Here is a 21,942-nt window from a genome sequence, read left to right on the forward strand (position 1 = left end):
GAGAGAGAGAGAGAGAGAGAGAGAGAGAGAGAGAGAGAGAGAGAGAGAGAGAGAGAAGGAATGTGGAAACACTCCTGCACAGTGGGACTCCCTGAGAAACCATCCAGTGCCTCCTTCCAGCCACAGTGCAGATTCCTTCTTCTCCCAGGAGATGGTCCCTGACCCTGTCTGGTGGGTGTCCTTCGTGCTACACAGACTGTGCCAAACTTGCTCACTACCTGTCAGGCTGCCAGATTCCCATCCTCGCTCCCCAGTGGGAACTGGAGCCCTTAGATGAGAACTGGCCTACGGTCAGCATCCTCAGTGTGTCACGGCTCAATGTATGCATATATGTGCAGAATTTGTACATTATTTGTGTAATGACTTCAAACCACCCCCAGCTCTTACACACTAGGGAGAGATGCCGGCAACCCACTGGCTTTGTGGTAGAGGACAGGCTAATTATTCTGAGTGGGGAACTCAGGAAAGGCAAGAGAAGTCCTACGGGATGCTTCCCTCTTCACAGGAAGGCAAACAGAAGGCATCCCAGCCTGAGGGGACATCAGAGGCAAAGGCCACAGACAGAGAAGCACATGGCTTACTGCAAGGACAGTGCATGGAAAGAGAACTAGAAAATATTGAGTCAAGAGGAATCTTGGTCGCCTACAGGGTGTGTGATCTTTTTTCCATAGATGCAAAGATCTACTAAGAATTATAAGGAAGGAAGTCACAGAAGCAGAGCAGCATGGTAGGCAGATTGTACTGATGGTCTGGGGAAGGGTGTGTTTGGGGAATACATTGCTAGAAGTGTGCTTTCCATGGTATGTCCCCTTGAGAGAGAGGCTGGGGAAAGTCATGGGGCAGTCAGCAGAGAAATCAGTTAGGAAACAGTGTCATCTTAGGAAACAGATGACAAAGATACGAATCAGAAGTGGGCAGTGAGAACAGACAGCGGCCGAGGAGTGACCAGTGTAACATGGGAAGTGAGAGTCTGAGTTAGCTTGTGGGGTGACTGGAGGAGCCCAGACAGCTCCAAGGATGTGGGGGGGACAGCAGGTCAGGGAGGCACTGCGACCGGCGTGCTAATCATCACCAGTGGGACACTTCCCCGGGCTTTGGCAGAAGCAGTGAGGAAAGGGAATCTTAGAAGATGACGTTACGGTGTTCTCAGTCCTGATGCATCTTGAAGGCAAGGAGTCCATTTTGCTCCAAATTTATGGAAGTGACAAATTCTCCTTCTCCTCTGGAAACACGTCACAGTCTTCTGTGAGCTTCATTGGGCAGCATCCCCTCTCACTCCACCCACACCCCTGCAGCCTTCCATGTGGCAGCCAGGAAAGTGCTGCTAGGAGTGGAGGGAGGGGTGGGGGGACAGAGAGAGGCTCTGCTGTCATCCTGAGTGACTTCATTGTCCCTGAGAATGACCCCACCCACGCCTTGTCCTCCGAAGCGCTTGATGCCATCTCTGCCCCCTGTGTCACTCACTCCCGAGACTTAGTACCACCTAGAACAGCCCCTCCTCTGAGGTTACTGATTCTGCCAGGCTGCTAGGTCCCCTCAGCTTCTCCACTCAGCATCATCTCCTCATCTGTCCTCTGAGCCCTCTGCTTCCTCCTCAGCCAGAAGCCTTTCTTCTCTCTCTATTCTCAAGGGTAGGCTGTGAACTTACGTGTGGTGAATCTTACAGTTCTGCTCAACACAACCCCCCAAGTGTGGCCGCACCAGCCACCCTTTCCTCTGAGCTCTATCTGCGAGGTGGTGGCTTCTGATGGAGGAGACCATGGCACCAAGCTAGCGGCACCAGTCACCATGGTCACCCAGCTGGGCTGGGCCTCGGCACTGCCTGCTGTGCTTCCTCTGGTCATGTTGGTTTAACCCCTTTGTACAACTGTCCTCAAGCCTTCAGTACATTTACTTCCATCAGAATTTTCAGCAGATGACGGAGTGACTTCCTGGAGGCAAGGAATTCTTCAACACCCTGCCATCTTCCCAGCACCAGCCTGGCTCTTCCTCTGGTTTAATGGTAGACATAGGGTCTAGCTCACATATTTCTTCAGGATCCCACCCAGCTCCTATCTTAGGACCTTGCCTGTTCTGTTTCTTTCCTCTTCAATGCTTTCTTCTCTCCTCACATCTCCCCGTTAACTTTTTAGGAAGTTCACGTCTCTAGTCTTAGACCACGGCCCTCTTGGTCCTCTCACTTCCTCTCATACCTTCTTCTCTTTCCTAAGAAAACAGCTCAGAGCATCTCCGCCCTGCATGGTGCCTCAGTGTACTGTGATCTGTGTTTCTTCTAACCTGAAATACACACAACTTGCCATCACCCCATCACCAATGACTTTCCAGCCTTCAGGGAACACTTGGAGTCCTTGCATGGGTGGACTTTCTCCTGCAGGTCACTTCATTGCACTACCCTTAGCTTCTCGACGCTTTCCTGGTCTTCCCCTTCTCCCCAACCCTAAACGCTAGAGTTTACAAGGTTCTGTCCCAGGCTTTGTCCCTCCCTACATTGACAGTAGATCTCTGCCTACACCTCTGATGCTTCAAGGGCTGGTCCATGTAGACTGGTGTCATGTGTGCGCCTCTTTCCTGAGCTTCACATTTAAGTGTGTCCAATTTCCTATCAGTTTGTTGAGTGTGGCAGGTCAAAATATAAAATGCCTGGTTGAATTTGAGTCCTAGATGAGCAGTGAGTGACATTTTCATAGTATGAGTGTGTTTTGTAGAATCTAGGACAGGTTCATTCCTCAAAAATCATCTGCTGCTTATCTGAAATTCCAATTTAGCTGGACATCCTTATTTGGTCTGGCAAACTCACCCGACTTTGACATCTGTGTTTGAGGTCCCGCCAGCAGCTCCGCACATAACTGAGCTTCCCACGAGACAAACTCGGCCATCGCAGGGTTACATAAGTGAACACAGCAATATTGTCCTTATCTATTCTTTTTCAGCTCCTGAGTCCTCCTAAATATCCTTAGAGTATGGTCACCGGAACTGAGTGCCACCCATCGCCCGAGTCAAGTCTCCCCATCCTCCATGTGCTGCAGTGTGCTTGCTGGTCCTTAGTATGTGACTGTCACATAAATGATCCCATGCTTTTATTTAAATTTATACTTTAACGTGGCTCTCACTGATTTGCCTTCTAAAATCCAAGATCCTTGCAAGGACTCTGGGAGCCCTGCACGGCACAGCCTCGCCCCTCCACCTGTTTTTAGCCACTCTGTCTCCCCTAAGCACCCACATCCACACTGCGCTTTTACCGCTCCTCCAGCGCCTAGCCTCCTCTCGCCTGGGGCTCTCCCATACTCCCTCACTTTGCCCACAGTCAGCCTCTCTTCTGCCTCTCCTCTGCTTGTGATCATCTTTCAGGTCTCAGCTGCCGTCTCTTGCCCCGGAGCATCCAGCCTTGTGCTTTCTTCCTGGATCTCCTGTCACCCTAGTGAGGTCAGTACCTGGCTCTCTGTGAGACCGTGAGCACCATGAACACAGAACCTCAGCTGTTCTCTTCCCTGCATCCCAAGCCTTCCCACAGTTCCCAGCATCGGTGAGGAGTTGGATGAACACTTCAGGGATACGCAAGCAGTCTTTGTGCCCATTCAGCCGTAGAGGTCTCCTCTATCTCCCTGTGATCCCTCAGTGAAGTATTACTCAGACCAGCCCTAAGTGGAGGGGCTCTGAATCCTCCAGGTCTAACGCCAAAGACTCAGCCCTTGCACCTGAATCCTGCTTGCCCACAGGGAGGAGCGAAAGGCAGAGAGGTCAGAGCCAGAGCGAGAGCCAGCCGGCAGCCTCCAGCAGGAGGCTGTGCACGGGGCTCAGGTCTCAGAGCCAGGAAAGCCTCGACTACAGGCCTGGCTGCTGAAGTGTGGCCAACAGCCTGGCTTGCCCAAGGCTCCTGAAGACCCCCTGGCAATAAGCAAGGTATTGGGAATAAAGACGTGGAGTGGTCAGGGTTGAAGGAGTAAATGTGGAAGTCGCTATGAGCAAGCAGCCCTCACAGCTGAGCCAGGGGGCGAGAGTCTCTCGGGAGAGCATGCGCATAGCCAAGGAGAAGTGACTAAGGAGAAATTGGGGGCACCTGGTTTCAGGGACGCAGGAATAGTAGTAAACCAAATGAGAAGTTAAAAAAGAGGAACCATAGAGGAAAGACACGAAGGTGCAAAGGCCGGAAACCTGGGGAGTCGCATTAAAAGAAGCAAAGGTTGAGCAACAGTCAGCTGCCCCAGAAAGGAAGGGCTCTCAGAAGTGGTCACGGAGCTGGAAAACAGGACGTCAGCCGTGGCCTCTGAAGGGGAACATGACCTCATCTCTCTGGTTGTAGCTCCTTCTACTGCTCTGATGGACCCTCCACAGCAGGGAGAGGGCCATCTCCTCCACGCCATCCCTTCCTGCCAGCTCCACAGTGAGAACTGTTTCTGACTTGGAGGATGGTTAGGGCAAGGGAGAAAGTCAGTTCTACACCAGCAAGGTTACAGCTCATGCACCCGGCCTCCAGAATCTGGGACTGTGTGCAGGGCACGGCAGAGGTGCGTTGGATGGTCCCTACCTTGGAAGACTTAGGGTATAATAAGAGCATCTGCTGCTCGGTTCTATCGTTTCTCTGGCCAGGGAGCTTACTGCATGAGCCACATATCCTGAAAAGGCTTCTGTAGGCTGTGTCCTGCTCTGAACTTTTCTTGCTACCGCTTGTTCTTCCCCTTAGAGATTGCTTTCCACCACCCCTGACTCTGACCCCAGAACCTGCCTGTGGAGAGAGCCACAGTCTCCCCAATTCCCTACTTTATCCTACTATCTGAGACAAGCTCATTAAACACATTACTTATGTCTTCAAAGAAACAAATAACAAAAGTGCCAAGTCCACTTGAGGTGGGCCTTTGAAAGCCTGGGACCCACCCAGAGCTCTTGTAGCTATCAATGTCTCCTGAATCTGTTCCTGATCCCTTCTGGAAACCTCATGAATGTTGACCTCATGGGATTGTTCATGAAGGCAAGGCTTTCTGCTCTCCACACAGCTCTAGAGACCACGTCTAAGGGCCCCTCTCAGCTCCAGAGTAACCCATTCCTTGGAGCCCTCAGACCTTAGGGGAGCCCATTCCACAGAGTTTTCTGACTCATTCAGGACTATCCCACTAGGAGGTGTTTACTCCCCAAAAAAGAAACAGGACACCTTACTCTTTCATAATAATATTTTGTGGGCATAAATTTTATCACAATACTCTTATTCTCAAAATCCTCTGGTGGTTCCCTGTGGCCTAGAAGCTGAGAGAGAGGGTGACTCTTCGTTGGTGCTTATATTCCCTCAGGGTCTGCTCTGGGAGAAAGTGCCTTCTTTAGGAGCAGAGAACTGGAAAGAAGTCAGTCATTGCGTCTATCCCAGAGTCCCTCCTGAACATGTGCCTCCCCCTAACATCCTGCCCACCATGCCATGGGCTTCTAGCGCTCAAGGAATGGAGGTTTGGCCACAGAGGAGGACGAGTGTTCTGGAGTACAGAATGAACTCAGAGAGCTCGGAAGAACTTTGCCTGTTTCCTTGGCTCCTGTGTAGCCAAACTTGGATCTCACAGGATCAGATGTAAACTCAGCAGCTTCTGAACATCTGGCCCCAGTCTGCTGCCCAGGGGTTAGGATGCCTGAAGTCCGGAATTTCTGCCAATAGCTCCCATAGACCTTGGACAAACCCTTTTTTCTCTAGCCTTGCACTCCTTAGTGAAAATGAAGGAGTTAGATCTCATGGTCCATTCCAGCCCTGCCATCTGATGACTTGAAGAACTGGCCTTTCCTCTCCTCCCCACAGTGGCACAATTTTCTGCTCCAGCCTGATCCATTTTCTTATGTCTTCTGAACACTCTGGACCAAAAGACTAGTAGACATATTCCCATCTTTCGGTTTTAATTGATTGGCAATGGCTGCATTAGGAGTCTGCCTCTAAGACAGTGGGAAAGAGTGCTATAATCAATTAATAATGTCTGCAAGAGACACAAGAGTGGTGTTCATTGGCCTGCATCTTTCGACCTTGAATTTCTTTCTTTCTTTCTTTCTTTCTTTCTTTCTTTCTTTCTTTCCTTCCTTCCTTCCTTCTTTCTTTCTTTCTTTCTTTCTTTCTTTCTTTCTTTCTTTCTTTCTGGTATTGGGGATCCAACTCAGAACCTTGCTTCTGCCAGGCCAGTGAGTGCCACTGAGCTATCTCCCCAACCCCTCAACCTTCCACTTTTGACTGAAGCAATTTCTTTCTGCCAAAATTCCTTCGCTCTGTCTCCACCTGTCTGGCTCTTCCAAAGTTCAGATTCTTCAAGAAATCGGGTACTTTCCAGTCCTCAGAGCCTTTGATTAATCATAGTGTGTTGTGTTAGGGGTTTTTGTTAAATGAGTAAAGGACATGGGCTCTTGCCATGGAGAAAACGCGAAAAGCTATTGAAATGATGACCATGTTAATTTCTTCCATCATAGTAGCTATTTTCCTACATATATACATCGTATAATGTCATTGTATCCCTTAAATATATGTGATAAAATTTAACAAAAAGAAAAGAGGGCAGCAGGAGTGTTTGCTGTCACGCGCAAGGTCTGGGTTTCATCCTCATCCTCATCCTGATACACAAAGATGTTTCACGACAGTGCAAATTTTTGTAGGTAATGACTTCAAGGGATACTTGATTTGTTCCTAGTTTTTAGAGATTATGATGAGAGTTGCCATAAACAAACAGATAAATTTAAAGAAAATCAAAACAGAAAAAGGCAATGACCCCTCTGCTCATTGGACATTGACCTGTGGCTGCCTGGTAAAGTTAATTCCTCCTCGCTGCACAAGCATTCACCCCCTAATGAGGCTGGGGACTCCAGCTGCTCGACCTGGCATCGGCCACTTCGTCTTCTCCTGATGCAGCCCCCAAGAACCCTGGAACAGGTACTCAGAAGAGTTCTCTGAGGGAAAACTTGCTTGGACTCAGGAAAGACCCGAGAGGTGACTGCTGGTGTGTGCTGACAGATCGCTGGGTCTCTGAGATGAGCACTGCAAGAGTGGCAGATCCACTGGGCTGGGCAGGCCACAAGACCGCTTCCCTAGAATCTGGTTTCGGAGCAGAGGTGGGGCCTAGCAGGTTGGAGGAGGTGGGGAAGTTCCAGCTGGGGGAAAAGGGTGAAGATTTAGGAGTGGGAACCAAAGGATCTACTCTGGGAGACGTCACTGCAGACAGCTGTTGCCCCTTGCCAAGTCACTGTCAGGTTCTCTCTACCTGTGTGCCATCTTTCCTATAGCTCTGTGTGCTCAGCCTCCCACAGAGAGTCGGCCTGTCACTCAGGAAGCGTTGATGACCTGGGGTTAGTGGCCAGCAGTGTCTGTGCCCTGGGAACTGTAACCCAGGATTGGGGTGAAGTTGTGACTGAGGCTCCCCAGAAAGGCTGATTTATGAGGTGCTTATTCCCTAACCTCTGCTGCTGGCTATGGTCCCTGCTCTGCATGGGACAGGGTGGGGGCCCGCTGCGGGTCAGACCAGAAGTAAGAACTTGCGCATCTGATGTTTGGGCCCGGTAGATGCGCTTCTTGCCCCCACCGCTGCGTCTGCTCACCCGGGGTTTGCTGCTTCACCACATGGCCTACTTCGCCTGCTTCATGCTTGTTTCTGTCCCAGTATTTTACAGGCCCTTTGAAGGTGGTGTCCAGCCACATTTCCAGTGGCTGCCGCTCTTGCCCCACTCGAGGCTCCTCACATCTCACGGGCCTACAGGAAGAGAGGACACAAAGGGGCGACTGTGAATGCAGAGGAAGGAGCACTTGAGTTCATCCCAGGAGGAAGACCTTGGAGAAAAATCCCAGCGCCTTCCCCTCAGGGAGTTGCAGACCTCTCTGGGCATCATTGCCTGGCCGGGACCTCCTTGGCCTGCTCCCTCCAGGCTGGGCATCCTCCTGAAGCCTCCGCGGAGATTTTACTGGCCTCCACTTCTGAGTATTTTCAGTTGGCTCTGGGAGCAGGGCCTGAAGCAAGACCAATGTGAATAAATCTGGCCTCCTCCCTGCTTTATAGTCTTGTTCCTAAGCTGGCGCCTAGCGACATCTCCCCGCCTTTCTCCTCAGGCAGAAGAGATCTGAGCCATCTGAGCCTACTGCTCCCAGAGGCCCTCTTACATGTCACCTCTCATAGAGCCAGGGCTCCCTGGGCCCTGACGCTGGCCTGGGTGCAGCGGTGGCCTGGACAGCCATGGAGAGAAGTGAGGGAAGCCTCTGTCCTCACATCGCTCCGAGTCTATCTGCCTAACCAGAAGGCAAGGCTCATTGCGAAACCTTGGGAGGCAGCGGTTGCGTGATAAGCACCACATGTGTGGAGGGCGTTCAGCCCAGCCCAGCGCGCTTGCCTGGGTGGGCCGGGGTCTGGGAGGGACCCGCAAGGAACAGAAGGAGATGGATCCAAGAACACGTGGAGCTAGTCGCGACTGTCAGCTGTGTGGCCTTGGGCGTATTACCTACCGTCTCTGGCCTTGAAACTGTATCCATCAAGGCTCCCTCTAGGTTTCTGACGAGGCATGACACAGAGCTGCCGCTGAGTCACTAGAGTGCTTTGAGCACCAGCGGGGCTATGGGCAGAGGCCAGGCCAGCAGGGATGGGCATGAGGCCTGTGACTGTAAGCACAGGGCTCCAGTGTTGCTATGGCCTCCGAGGGGTGGAAGGGGTCAGATCTGATAGTCTGTGGGTCCCAAACTGCATTTCGAGTCTGGAGACCCCGTGCCTTAGGTCCAGATCTCTGTTCACGGCTATCTCCCTTTGCCTGGTCCTAAGGCTGACAGTAGGCAAAGAAAAAGGACCCTAGCTGGAGGGAAGGGGGAGAGCAGTCACATCAGCAGCAATAAGACAAACAAAGATGCACTGTTCCCTAGCTGGAGGTTGCTCCTTTGCAAACAACAGTGCTCTCCCGCCTCCCGGCCAACAGAGGCTGTCTGTGCGCTCCCCTGCCCCTCTCGGGTCCATCTCTGGCCTCCACCAGGGTCTGCAACACATGCAAACCCCCTGGCTCTCCGCTGCAGCTCCCAAGCGGGAGTAGAGCAGACTCGGCATTCATATAGGTGGAGTGAGCTGTGGCGGATTAGAGTTTGCAAGGGGACACTTGAGCTTAGGGGAGACCCCGAGGGTGGAAGGTCGTCAGGCAGGGAAGATGTGTGTGTGTGTCTGTTACATACAGGCCAGGCACCTGACTGACCACAGCTCAGGAGCCCTGCCCCCACCCCAATGCTCGGAAGCAGCTCAGAGACCCTGGGCAGCAACCTCGAGTGTCTAGGGAATTCAGGGCCCTGACTACCTCTGAACCGGCCTCCTGAAGCCCTGACTGCAGGAGCTCGGTCCTCCTAAAAGATTGGTAATGGCAGGGCAGACTCTGTGAGCCCCAGAGGTCAGACAGCCCCTTCTAGCTGCTTCACGTTTTTAAACAATTTTTATTTTATTTTTACATGTTTGCAGTTCATGTAGTTTACAGCTGTCTTGGGGAATAGTTACATTCACATATGACAGCATGTCTTTTTTTTTTTTTTTTAATTCTTTTCCCTTCCCTTCCTCTCCCTCCTCCTCCAGTTCCCCTGTCCCATTTTTCATTCATGTTGATATAATTTGTCTTAGCTCATTTTATGGCCTCTAATGTTTACAGTAATTGGGGCTTTTAGGTCCCTGTGGGTGACAAGCTCTTCTTCTTATTGCCCCTCTCCTCCTCCTCCCCTCTCACCCTTGTTCCCTTGGGCCACTCCTCTATTGCAAGAGACCCACCCTGCTGCACCTCTCTATCCATCCTTTGTCACTTTCCTTGTTTGTACTCTGCTGCACTCAAAGAGAGATGCCATGTGGCTGCTGTCTGGCTTATTTCACTCAGCATTGCATCTTCCAGGTGCATCCATTTCACTACAAAAGTCTCAAATCAGTCATTCTTCATAGCAGAGTAGTATTGCATTTATACAGACACTACATTTTCTTTATCCGGTCTTCTGTTGATGGCGACACAGGCTGCTTTCAATTTAGCTATTATGCGCTGTGCTGCTATGATTATGGGTCTGTGCATATTGATGTACTATGTCAGTGAAGCTCTTTGGAGGAGACACCAGCAGGGGCAGCTCTGGGCCCCACGGAACTTCTCGTATCAGTTCTTTGAGGAGTTCCCGTGCTGATTGCCATAATGGTTGTGTGAGTTTGCCTTCTCACCAACAGTGAGGGAGAGTTCCTTTTTCGCCACAGCCAAGGCCATATTTGTTATTGTTTTGATTTCTTAATGATTACCATTCTTGCTGGAGTAAGATAGCAGCTTCGTGTTGTTTTAATTTGTGTTGGTCAAGAGGCCAGATGTTGAGCTTTTTTCCATACATTTGTTGGCCATTTGTACTTTTTCCTCTGTGAGGTGCCTGTTCATTTCTCTTGCCCATCTCTTGAATGTATATTTCACTTTAGGTGGTTTAATTTTTTTGAGTTCTTCATATATTCTAGGTGTGGTGTTAGTCTTCTGTCTGAGGAGTACCTGAAACAACTTTTTTCCCATTCTGTAGGTTGTCTCTTCACTTTAGAGATTGATTCTTTTGCTATATAGAAGCTTTTTCATCCGGTATCACCCTATTTTTTTATTCTTGTTGTTATTGCACAATAGAAATTCTGTCTAGAACATTCTTTCCAATACTTACATCAAGTGTTTTACCTATTTTTTTGTACCAAGAATTGAACTCGGGACCTCACACTTGCCACGCAGGTGCTGTACACTGAGCTAAATCCCTGGTCCCAGTTTCACCTATTTTATCATCTAGTAGGTTTAGTATTTCTGTTTTAATGTTTAGACCTTTGATCCATTTTTATTTTAATTTAGGATGTGATAAGTGATAAGGGCCCAGTTCTAATCTTCTGCAAACAGATAACCAGGTTTCCCAACACCTCTTGCTGTTGAATAGGCTTTCATTCAACAGATGCTTCTGACATAAGCAGTGTCTAGACACTCTAAACCTCTCCGAACTTCAGTTTTGTCTCAACTCGACAGCTAAGAGAATTAAAGCAGACAGCGCAAGAGCGCACCAGGATAGAGCAAGAGCTTGCGGATGATTAAAGCCCCTGCTTGGCTCTGACATGTGCTAGGGTCATGCCCCGACCCTTCAGCACCCCTCCACTTGGAACGCAGAGGTCAGTCCAGGAATACTGAACTGGTTGCTAGGTTACTTCTTAGCAGCCTGGTACTCAAACTTTAGTGCTGCCCACGAGAAGAAGCTATGCCTCTGGGTCAGTTGGAAGTCATGCAGAAAGGGGACCTTGAGCCTCCCTGGGCAGGGATGATGGGGTTCAGACCCAGGCCCCCCAAGTCAGGCTGGCCTTGTAGACATTCACCCTTCCAGTCTGCGTGCATTCCCTCTGTCTGTCTGTCTGTCTCTAGGGAGCAGTTTACAGCTGGCCATGTTTATAAGAAGCCGAGACTCTTCTTGGGTCTGCTGCTGGGCCTGCTATGTTCTGTCCCACCCATCTCCCGACCAACTCATCTGCCCAAGGCTTATGATGAACTCTCCTAATGCCATAGTCCTCGACTCCGTTTCAGATATCCAAATAAGGAGTTTTCAAATGTGTCCAAGGGAAGCCCCAGCACACAGGAAACAGGCCTGGAGAACTTTGTAGCACTGAGGTAGCTTGGAACCGGGAAAAGAGAATGAAGTGTAAGTCTGTGCCAAACAAGGCAAGAAGAGGAGGTCATACATGGCCCTCTGGAGATGTGTGTATTGTCCCTCGGGCTTAGACCTCTTCAGCCTCGGAGCTCTATACTTACCTGCCTGGTGACTATGACCAATTAGTTGCCCTTTCTGGACTGAGGGGACTAATTCTGACTTTTAGAGACTGTGAAAATTGTGTGGGATCAGGGCTGGGGAGATACATTGATGGTCTAAGCACCTGCCTGGCAAACGCAAAGATCCTGGTTCGATCCCCAGTACCCCTGACATGCCTACCCTGGGAACCCAGGAGCGCTGAAACTGGGCATGGTGGTGAATGCCTATAATCCCAGCAATGGGGAGGCTGAGACAGGAGGATCACTAGGAGTCTGAGCTGCATAGTGTGACCCTGTACCAAATAAATAAAATATTTTTAAAAAGAGAGAGAGATTGAGCAGGATCCGAATGCAAAGTGGCTGACCCAAGGCTTGGTCCAGACAGTGGCAGTAGCTATAACAAGCATGGTCTCAATTAATGGCAACTACATTCTCCCAGGGGTTCAGGCTGGAAGCCAAGGAGGGATCTTGATTCCTCTTTCTCTCACATCGGACCCCACAACTATCAGCACATTTTTCATCTGTCCCTCCCGCTTCTTCCTACCATCTCTTCTCATTCCTGCCAGCAACCACAGTCCCTGGGTCTTTTCTCAACATGGGCTCCAACCCTCCATGGAAGCCCGCTCCCCCTTCCCCCTTCACCCCAACCCCTCACCCCTGGCCTGGCTGCCTCCTCCTGCTCCTCAACACACAGGGCCGATCTTCCTGACTTGGGGTGCTTGTTTCCTGACTCCTACATGACTCCATCCATCTCCCCTTTGATGTGCACCCACCTTGACCATAGCACTTACTACTGCCCCTCACCCGTGCAGCCCAGAATCCACTTGCTTCTTTTCCGGCTTTGCTGCCGACGCCCACCCCATGGAAATAAGCATCTTTTGGCATGTCATATCACTTAATTGACTTATCTCTGTTTGATTGGCTGGTGCTTTTCAGCTCTCAAAACTCAGCAAGGGGTTGTTTTGCGAAAGACATCATCACAGCAACCTTAGGAGGTGACTATGGCAATCGGTTTGTTTGGTACCAGGGATTGAACTTGGGCCTTTGTGCTTGCCAGGCAGGCAATTATGGAGCTGAGCTATATCCTCGGCCCTTCAACCTACTTCTTTTAATGGCAGAAATCCCTGTTTTTTTCACAGCAAGTCCTGATCCTCTCTAGGTATTGGAGTGAGTGTTGGAAAGCAATAGGCATCAGCCCCCCACCCCCGTCTCTTCCATTCCCTCCCCCGCAGGATTCTCCCACCTGGGGCCCTGCCCCTGAAGCCCTCTGGTGCAAGTCCAAATGCAAACCAGCCTTTTGGCTCCCGTCTGCAGGGCTGAGGCCAACTGGAACTTTCCCGAGGGTTTATGACTTCCTGCAAAGGGAGAAAATGAGAGAAATTAGCACAAGACTTTCAAAGCTGCTTGGCTGTGGAGTGCAAGTTCCCGGTTCCAGCCTCTCCCTGAGGTGGCTGCATTCTTGCCACAAAGGCCATCGCTCCAGGTGCCTGCACCGCACGCTCCCCTTGCTCAGTATCAAGCTCCTGCCTGCCACCTGCCCGCCACCATCACCTCGCTGCCCAGGAGCAGGAGACCTTATCCAGCTGTTTCCTGGTCATAACCCAGAGATGGTCCCTCTTCTGGTGTGGTGGTTTCCTCTTCCATGCAATGAAAAGGATAACATCTTGGCCTTGAAGCGCCGGCGGGACGTACAAACAGAATAGCGGGCATGACAAGCTTTGAGGACTTTCAAACTTAGCAAAACCTCAGGTCAATAGGAGGTGTGCAGGTGGGTCAGGCCTGCCCCAGAGCCAGGGTGACAAAGCACTTGAACCCGGGGGCCCCAGGGGCTGTGGACACTGCTTCACTTTCACTCAACCAATGACGCTTTGGTTTTCCACTTACACCACTGTAGGTGAAGCAGAAATGGGAGAACTGGAGCACAGAGAGAAACTGAGGCCCAAAGTGGGGCCACGCTTGAAGGGGTGGCCAAGTCTGGCATAAGAACTGGAAGAGTGCAGGCCTGGGCACAAGGGCCCTTACACCTCTGTGGGGAGCCTTGCCAGTATGATGTAATCCATAGGCACCCTCTGTGCATGGGACACTGTCATCAGGGTTGGGGATGCAGCCAAGAGTGAGGTAGGTAAGGTTCCTCCTCTCTGGTGCATCGATCAAATATGCAAATAAGCAAATAGCCAGACAGCTATTATTAACTACAGAGCTAAGGCTTAGAAGGAGAGGCACAGGATATATGGGGGAGGGGATGAGCCCATACAGGAGAACTAGGCCTAGTGGGGGGCTTCCAAGAAGGCTTTCCTGCTGAACTGATGATACCTAGTTGCAAGACACTACTGGATGCTGTCCAGCAAATCAAAACTGCACATGATCTTGCAGTCCCCAGGAAGCTAGAGAGACAGCAGTCCCGAGCCCCAGTCCTTGGCCAGGCCCTGGGAAGGGCATGGCCTGGCAGTGACGGGGCAAGGTGGTATTCAGAAGTGCAGCCTGGGCTGAGGCTCTAACACTTAGAGGGCTGCCTCCACCTGCCCTTTGACCTTGGCCATCCCCAATACACCCTGAGTGTGCTGAGCCTATAGGATGGGACAGAAAGGCCCTGGCTGTTCCATAACTGAAGGGAGAAAGGCAGGGCCTCATGACCTCATCGTGACAGTCTCCTACAACCCTGCCAGCAGGAGGAGAAAACAAACACTGAAAACTCCCCCAGAGCTCCCTGGTGCTGCAGGCCCAGGCTCTAGGCTGCAGGCAGTGTGCCCTGCTCAGGAGGCCTGAGTGGAATTTGAAAGTACTTGTTTCCGCAGAAAAAATTCCAAAGATTGCTCAACATTCTTCTGACCCCATGAGCTGGGGTTTGGCAGGAGGCGCTGAGAGCCTGAAGGAATGGGTGGCAAGGCGCTGCTGCGGGGCTGTAGACTGTCAAGGAATGGTGGCCCTGCCCTGCTCCCCCTGGGAAGAGGCAGCAAGGCAGGAGTATCAAGACGACCCTGCCTCCACCCCGGGACACCTAGGGGGCAGTGGGTTCTGGGGGAACTGGAAGGCAGCTGGGGAAGCCTCCGAGGCTGGAGGGGGCAGTGAGGGGTGATGATAGTCTTGCCTTGTGGTGGCAACTGCCACGTTCCCAAGGGGACTCCAGACTGGGGGACCCAGATTCTCTGGCTTCATGCAAAGGGCTGTTTTTGCAACTCTCAGGAACCACAGAAAGAGCTTACTGAGATCAGCTCTCTGTGGTTCCCAAGGAGACGAGCTCCCTCTTCTCAGCTCTGTCTGAGAAGCCCAATTCAAATGCTGCCTCTTCCAGGCAGCTTGCTTCCCACCAGGCTTGAAATCCATCTCTTCCTCTCCTCCAGGAAAGAACTTGCTCCATATTGCTATTGCTTCTGTAAGTGCTGTCTGTCCCCTAAGGAGAGCAGGGCAAGACAGGACCTTTGCAGTCCACGTGTTTGTAGAGCCGTGGAGATAGCTCAGCGGCATAAGCTCCTGCTTGGCAAGTACAAGGTCTTGAGGTCAATCCCCAGTACCAAAAAAATTTAAAAAATAAAAAAATCAGTTCATGTGCTTGTAATCCTAATCCTGCAGGGCCCAGCAGCTACTGGCAATGTTGGTTTCCAAATTATTTAAAGTTATGGGAGAATTTTTAAACCATCAAATTTGTATCACACAGAGGTAGTCACTGTTCATATTTCTTTCACTTATTTCTTTTCAGGGTAGATATAGAAATACAGTAAAAAATATTCGAATACATAACACCTGTAGGGGTAAAACTTAAAACATGCTAAGTGTGGGGTTATGTTGCTGTAAAAAATGATGGAAAACAGCATTTGGGGGTGCGCAGGTCTGTATTAACCCCAAACAACCCTCTTGAAACTATGTTCAGAATGACGCACATTTGGGATTTCATGCCCTGAACTGAGAAAAGCCCCAGTTCCCACGAGGTGCCACTTGCCAGCCTCATCTCATGCCCAGGAGGGAAGAGCAGAGGCCAAGTTGAGAATGAAGGTGGGACAGGGTGGCAGTCCCAGTCTGGAATAACCACCAAATTTTACCTATACTTTAAACAAAATTAAAATTCTATCGTGCATCTGTTTCATATCCTTTCTTATCTACGTTATATCTTAAGCAATAATCTATTAAATATTATTTTAAAACATTTCGTTATCACAGACATCCTTATTTTTTTCTGTTTGTTTTACACTGTGCTGGGGTGAAGCCCAGGATCTCCTTAATACCAGGCAAGAATTCTGCCACTGAGCAAATCCCCTGCCCTGTTCTTGTCTGCATATTTTTTTTTCCAAGTCTTCATTCTTATCTTTTTCCTTCTTCCTTATCCATAGGGTACAAATACTGTGCCCAAAGCTATAAATATTTTTCAAGATAATTGAAATATATTTCTAAATTTTCCTCCAGAAAAGTTATTCCAGTTATATGCCGCAGCAAATGACAGCGATGCCTGGATCCATCCATCGGGTGGTTCTGTAAAGACAAGGATTTCCAAGATTTCTCAAATGGGAAGAGCTAGAAAGTGGCGGTTTGGGGCTGGCAATTTAAATTAAGAGAAGGAGGAGCCGATGATAGCGAGGTCCTGGGTTTGAATGTGTATAAGATGGGGAAGCTTTTAGCTGAGGGGGGGATGGAAATTTGGGGTCAGAAAAATAGAAATTGGGCTTGGGAATATTATACATTTAAAATGAGTAGAAAACCTCACACAAGAATCAGTAGATAAATAAGCAAAAAAAATATTCCCCCCCCCACAAAAAAAAAACAGGCAAACAGTAGAGAAAACAAAATATCAATCTCATTACTTCACATTATATAATGGCATTTTAATTTTTATAATTTTAGTTGAGAGGGAGAATTTGGGGGAGATTCCTATAAGATTTGGAAGAGCAGACATTGAGCTAGGAAGAGATCCTCAGACACTGAGCTGGCTTGTTCTCTTTTTTTTTCCATAATTTTATTGAGAAACAAATAGCAATGAGACAGTTTCAAACCAAATTGGTAGGACAGTTCCAATAATTAACACATTGCATACATTCTTCCTAGTGGTTAATTGCTGTACAAGATGCGGACATGATATCCTATTTACAAACACTATTAGAACAAATCCCCCTATTCATTAAGAGAATGTAACTATATATCTATTCTAACCATTTTGAATACACAGATACAAAATGGACATTCATCTGTATCCCCTTTTTTGTTTAGTTCCATCATTTGAATATTATAGGTGTGTGAACTCAGCAAAATATTCTAAGAGTCCAGCAGTCCATAATAGTATTGAGTCTTGCGCTTGACTGGCAATGTCAGAAATTGTTGACCTGAGTCCCCTACAGCTCAACATAACAGCATGGCTTTACTTCTTATACTTCGTTTTTAGACTTTTCTGCTGGATGGTTAAGAACAAAATAAAGCAAGACCTCAGCTTACTCTCTTCCTCATCTTTGTTTTTCCTACAGGGCACCCTATTCTCTGATATCATTACAGGACAGGTAACATGGCTTTTGAGAGAACTTACGATCTATGTCTTATGTATTTGCCTCCTAAGAGCTAATAAAACTTGCTCTGTCTGGTTTCCAAGTCAAAAACCTCAGGAAAGGACCCTGACTGAGCACGGTCAACCAACTGAGGCCTGGAACAAGTCACTGCCCACCTGAGAGCCGGCACCTCAGGCTCTGGGGACAGGATTAGAATCATGCAGTGAGAGCTGGGAAGGAGTGTTTCCCCAGAAGAAGTGGAGCTTCTGGGCTTGAAACAACAGATATTTACTAGACCCCCACTACACTTACCTGACTTATTCCCATACTACTACTACTATTAATTTTTCCCCACAGGTCCTCTCTCTTTCCTGTTTTGTGTTTCTTTGTTATTGCCAACAAGATCTTGCTACATAGTTCAGGCCAGTGTCACACTCACTATGAAATTCAAGCTGACTTCAAACTCACGTCAATCCCCCTGCCCCAGCCCACCGAGTGCTGGGATGACAGGAACGCCTCACCGCGTTAAGTCCTCTCTCTTAGTATAACACAACTACTTCTGTTTCAGTGAAATGTAGCTCAAAGTCTTCTCCTAAAGTTTCAGTTTCAGAATCTCTTATACAGGAACTCTCTTTTTTCTATTTACAGTTGATAAGGTTTTCTTATTTATTCCTGATGTTCTGTGTGGATTTATTATTTTATTCTGCTTTGCATTCAGCGTGCACTTTCTGTCGTGCACCCTGGAGAATCCATTTGCTCTAAATCTTCCTTTTGTACCTCCTCCTGGATGCAGCCTCTGAAAGTTTTCCATGTCCCATAATATTTTCCCTCTCATAATGATTTTCAACCTTCTGTGCTGTGCTCTGTGTGAATTCCCCTGGTTCATCTTCCAAATCCCTAATTATTCGTTCAACTGTATTCAGTCCAGAGCTTCCTCGTCTGTCCCAATACCGGGTATTTCACTTCCAGAACTTCTACGTCTTCCTCTTTCCTGTCCACTTAGCCCTGTTCATTTCTTTCCTTATCATCTGAGAACCCTAAACATCGCTGATTTCATAGCCATTTTCATCTTGCTCTGCTATTTTCTTTTCATCTGGACGGAACTCATCTCCTGAGCGCTGCTTTTTTTGGCAGACCTTCTTCACATTGGTTTTCTTGTTTCCTATCCATGGAGATGTTTGTTTGGAATTGTGGCGGTATGATTTATTTTTCTTCTTTCATTGGGAGGCAGCTCAGAGTGATGATTAACAGCCCAGGTTTTGGAGATTTGCTTCCTGTGCTCGCATCCTGGCTTTAATAAGTTAATAGTGGCAGTGTAGCGCATGTTTCATTGTGTCTCTGAGCCTTAGTTTCTTCATATACAAAGAAGAGGATAATATGAGCACTTGCTAGCGGGATTCTGAGGGATGCTCACTGAGCTAATGAACATAAAATATGCAGACAGTGCCTAGGAATAGTGAGTGCTTAATACATGTTTAACATTATTTCTAACTTTTTTTGGGGGGCGCGGCTCAGCCCACCTTGGGGGTGGGGCTGGCATGGCATGTGGTGCTGGGGATCAAACTGCAGTCCCTGAGTGCCTGCCCAAGCTTACCCAAGCAGGCGCTTTAGACCGCTGAGCTATCTCACAGGCCCAATATTATTTCTACACATTTGCAGCCACTGAGTGAGTTGAGGGGCGTGCAGAAGCACTGCTTCGAGCAATAGCTGACTTGGCTATTTCATAGCAAGGGCTGTTTGCCAGCAAGCAAGTTCAGGGCTCCTGAGTGTACTCGTTCCTCCTGGTCAGGTCTTCCTGCCACTTCTCACTTATTCCACGATTACCACAACCACCTCCAGCAGACCCTGTGCTCAATGCCAGTGAGAAACAGGGTTCACTGTTGTAGAAGCCGCCATCTATAAGGAATGAAAAGAACGATATTCAATAGATGTTGGCCCAGCATTTAAGCGCATCCAGCTGGATGGGTACGGTGAGATCAGGGCCACGGTCCGTAAATCCCGCTGTACCATCCGCAAGGGTTTGAGTCCTCTGGACAGTCAGAGTGGCTCACTAGATTCTTCTTGTTGCGATCATTTCCTTCATCCGTGTTGACAAGATTCCTCCGGAACAGCGCAGTGTAGAAGATTCCTCTGATCAGGGCTGTGCAGCCTCACAAACCATTTCCTGTTAGGCTAGGTAGGTAGTCGGGGCAGTTTTCCAAATGTATTATTGGATGATAGAAACCTCCTGGGAAATTTAGTAACAGTACAGATGCTGAATAATACCTCAGATACAAAAAATCTCTAGGAGAAGGGCTTGGAAATCTGCATTTTTAATAATTACTCCCCATGATTCTTATCATTAGGGAAGTTTGGAAAATAATCACCTTACTAATTGAGCAATCACACACTTCGATTTGGCAGATTTAGGATTTTTTTAGACCTTGACTCTTCATCGTCTAAATATGGTTTCATTGTAAGAGGCTCTATCGCCAAATAGCCAACTCTAAAAATATTATAAGATGTGAGAGTTGTACCCGGCTCTGCCCACCCACCTAGGGCTCAGCAGGAGGAAGCGAGGAAGGAAGTTCAGGGCCACTCTGGTCTGCCATCAGTCCCTGTCATTGGGACTTCTGCATTACCCCAGGGCTGGGGGTAGGGGTGGGGAAGGACAGTAATTCCTTATCTGGCAGGAGCACACAATATGACATCCTTAGATGTGACGCCATGGTCCTTCCCGGTGTCACCATCCCAGTTTCCAAGACTCTATGGCTTCTTACTTGGTGCAGAAACTTTAATGTAGGGGAGAAGTTGGGTTTCTGCTGTTGAACAGAAAGTGTGATTACAAAGGCCTTGACTTGGCCACCCAGGTCTGCTGGCCACTAGCAGAAATACTGCAGTTAAAAGCTGTATTTGTCTGTCCAGCCGCTCCTGGAGGCTCCTTTCTTCTAAAACTCTCTCTCTGTCTCCCTGCCTCTCAGTCTCACTCTCGCTCTCACGGTCGCCCCCATCCCTACCAAAGGCGATTCAAAATCACAGGCACATTTCATTACTCTGGAATTTTCATACGACATCTCCTACAGCACAGTTCTGAATGGCACATAGTCTGAATCCCAGGAGAACCTCAAAAATAGTCTAACCATCTGCCTTGATAACATGAAAGGAAGAAATGCAATTTTCCCAGCCTAAGATCGGAGGCTGATGCTCGTGGCTGACCCCTCTCCCTTGATTCACCCATGGGGGCCCATCAACTTCGGGATCCCAGGCTGTTTCAATTTCAGTGTTAAGCCTTAGTTTGTGGAAAGCGGCAGAAATATTATCTCTGCTGCTGACAAGAGAAAAGAAACAATGCAAACACAACTTTTAGCAAAAATGACATGCACTCAGAGGGTCCTACAGCGAAGAGAGGAGGAGGGGACAGTAGCTTCAACGACCAAACCCCCTGAGCCCTTGTGCCCTGTCGCACTCCCGGCTCTGCTCTGCAGATTGGAACCCTGCTTTCAGGTTGGTTGGGTGCAGGTATGAGAACATGCCTCCGCGCTGCTGTGACTCACCCCTGCCCTCTGCACAGCAGAGTGAGAAGACTGCGGCTGGTTCTGTTGTAGTGTCAGAATTTTAAATGACAAAGAAAGACTCTGGCAGCCTCACTTGGCTCCTTACTCAGCTCTATTTTGGACCATGTGTTTAGAAGGAGCATTTCTTAGAAGAAGGGTATTTTCTGGGCAGATAGAACAACAGATGTGCTTTATCCTGAGTCCATTTCAAAGAAATACAAATTCTTTGAGGCCAGCCTAGGCTGCAAAGTGAGTTCAACGCCAGCCTCAACTGTATAAGGAAATCCTCTCCCCCACCCCCCCCACACACACACACACAAAAAAAAAAATCAAATTAAATACTTTCAGTGGTGGTGTGTTACTGTCTATTAATGCAATAACAAATTTATTGAATGAAAACAACAAAATTTGTCCTGTTCCCTTGCTGCTGTCAGAAACCCAACACAGCTCTCTCTGGGCTCAGGGCAAGGTGCTGGTGTTGGTGGATCAGTGCTTGCTCCAAAGACTCCAGAACACACTTTATTTTCCCATCTTTTACAACTTTCAGAGGTTTCCCATGCTCCTTGGCCCATGGTTCTTTCCTCCATCTTCAAAACCAACAATGTACTTTCAAGTAATTCCTATGTAGTTATGCTTCTGATTCCATTCTGACTCCCTCTTCTACTTGTGAGTCCCCTTATTTTTGGGGTTTTTTTTTGTATTTAGTATAGGGTCTACAGGGTCTCACTACATAGATCCAACTCATAGTGATTCGCCTGTTTTCAGCTTCCCAAGTGCTGGGATTACAGGTGCACCCCACCACGCACAGTCTCAATAGCCCTCTCAGTGCACCCCGGGGTCAGGGCTGGCACGGTACACCGGGGATTGAACCCCAGCCACTGCTTCTGCCTAAGCAGGCACTTTAGGCTGCTGAGCTGTCTGGCCAGCCTCCAATTGTCATAACACCAGGTTCATCTCAATAATCCAGGGCAATCTTTCCTTTTGATGGCCAGTTGCTTAGCAGCCTCAGTACCCCTTTGGCATCAAAGGTAGCCTATTCATAGAATCTAGAGATTAGGACATGGAAGCCTGCTATAGTATGGATATAGGTTAAATGTGTCCCTTAAGGCTTCATGAATTAGCAGTGTGGTCTCCAATGTGGCAGTACTGAGAGGTGAGGGACCTGTGAGAGTGAGAGGGACCGGGGAGGATCTGAGATCTCCAGA

This window comes from Octodon degus, unplaced genomic scaffold (genome assembly GCF_000260255.1).
Source record: "Octodon degus isolate 3935 unplaced genomic scaffold, OctDeg1.0 scaffold00084, whole genome shotgun sequence".
In the NCBI taxonomy this organism is placed as follows: Eukaryota; Metazoa; Chordata; class Mammalia; order Rodentia; family Octodontidae; genus Octodon; species Octodon degus.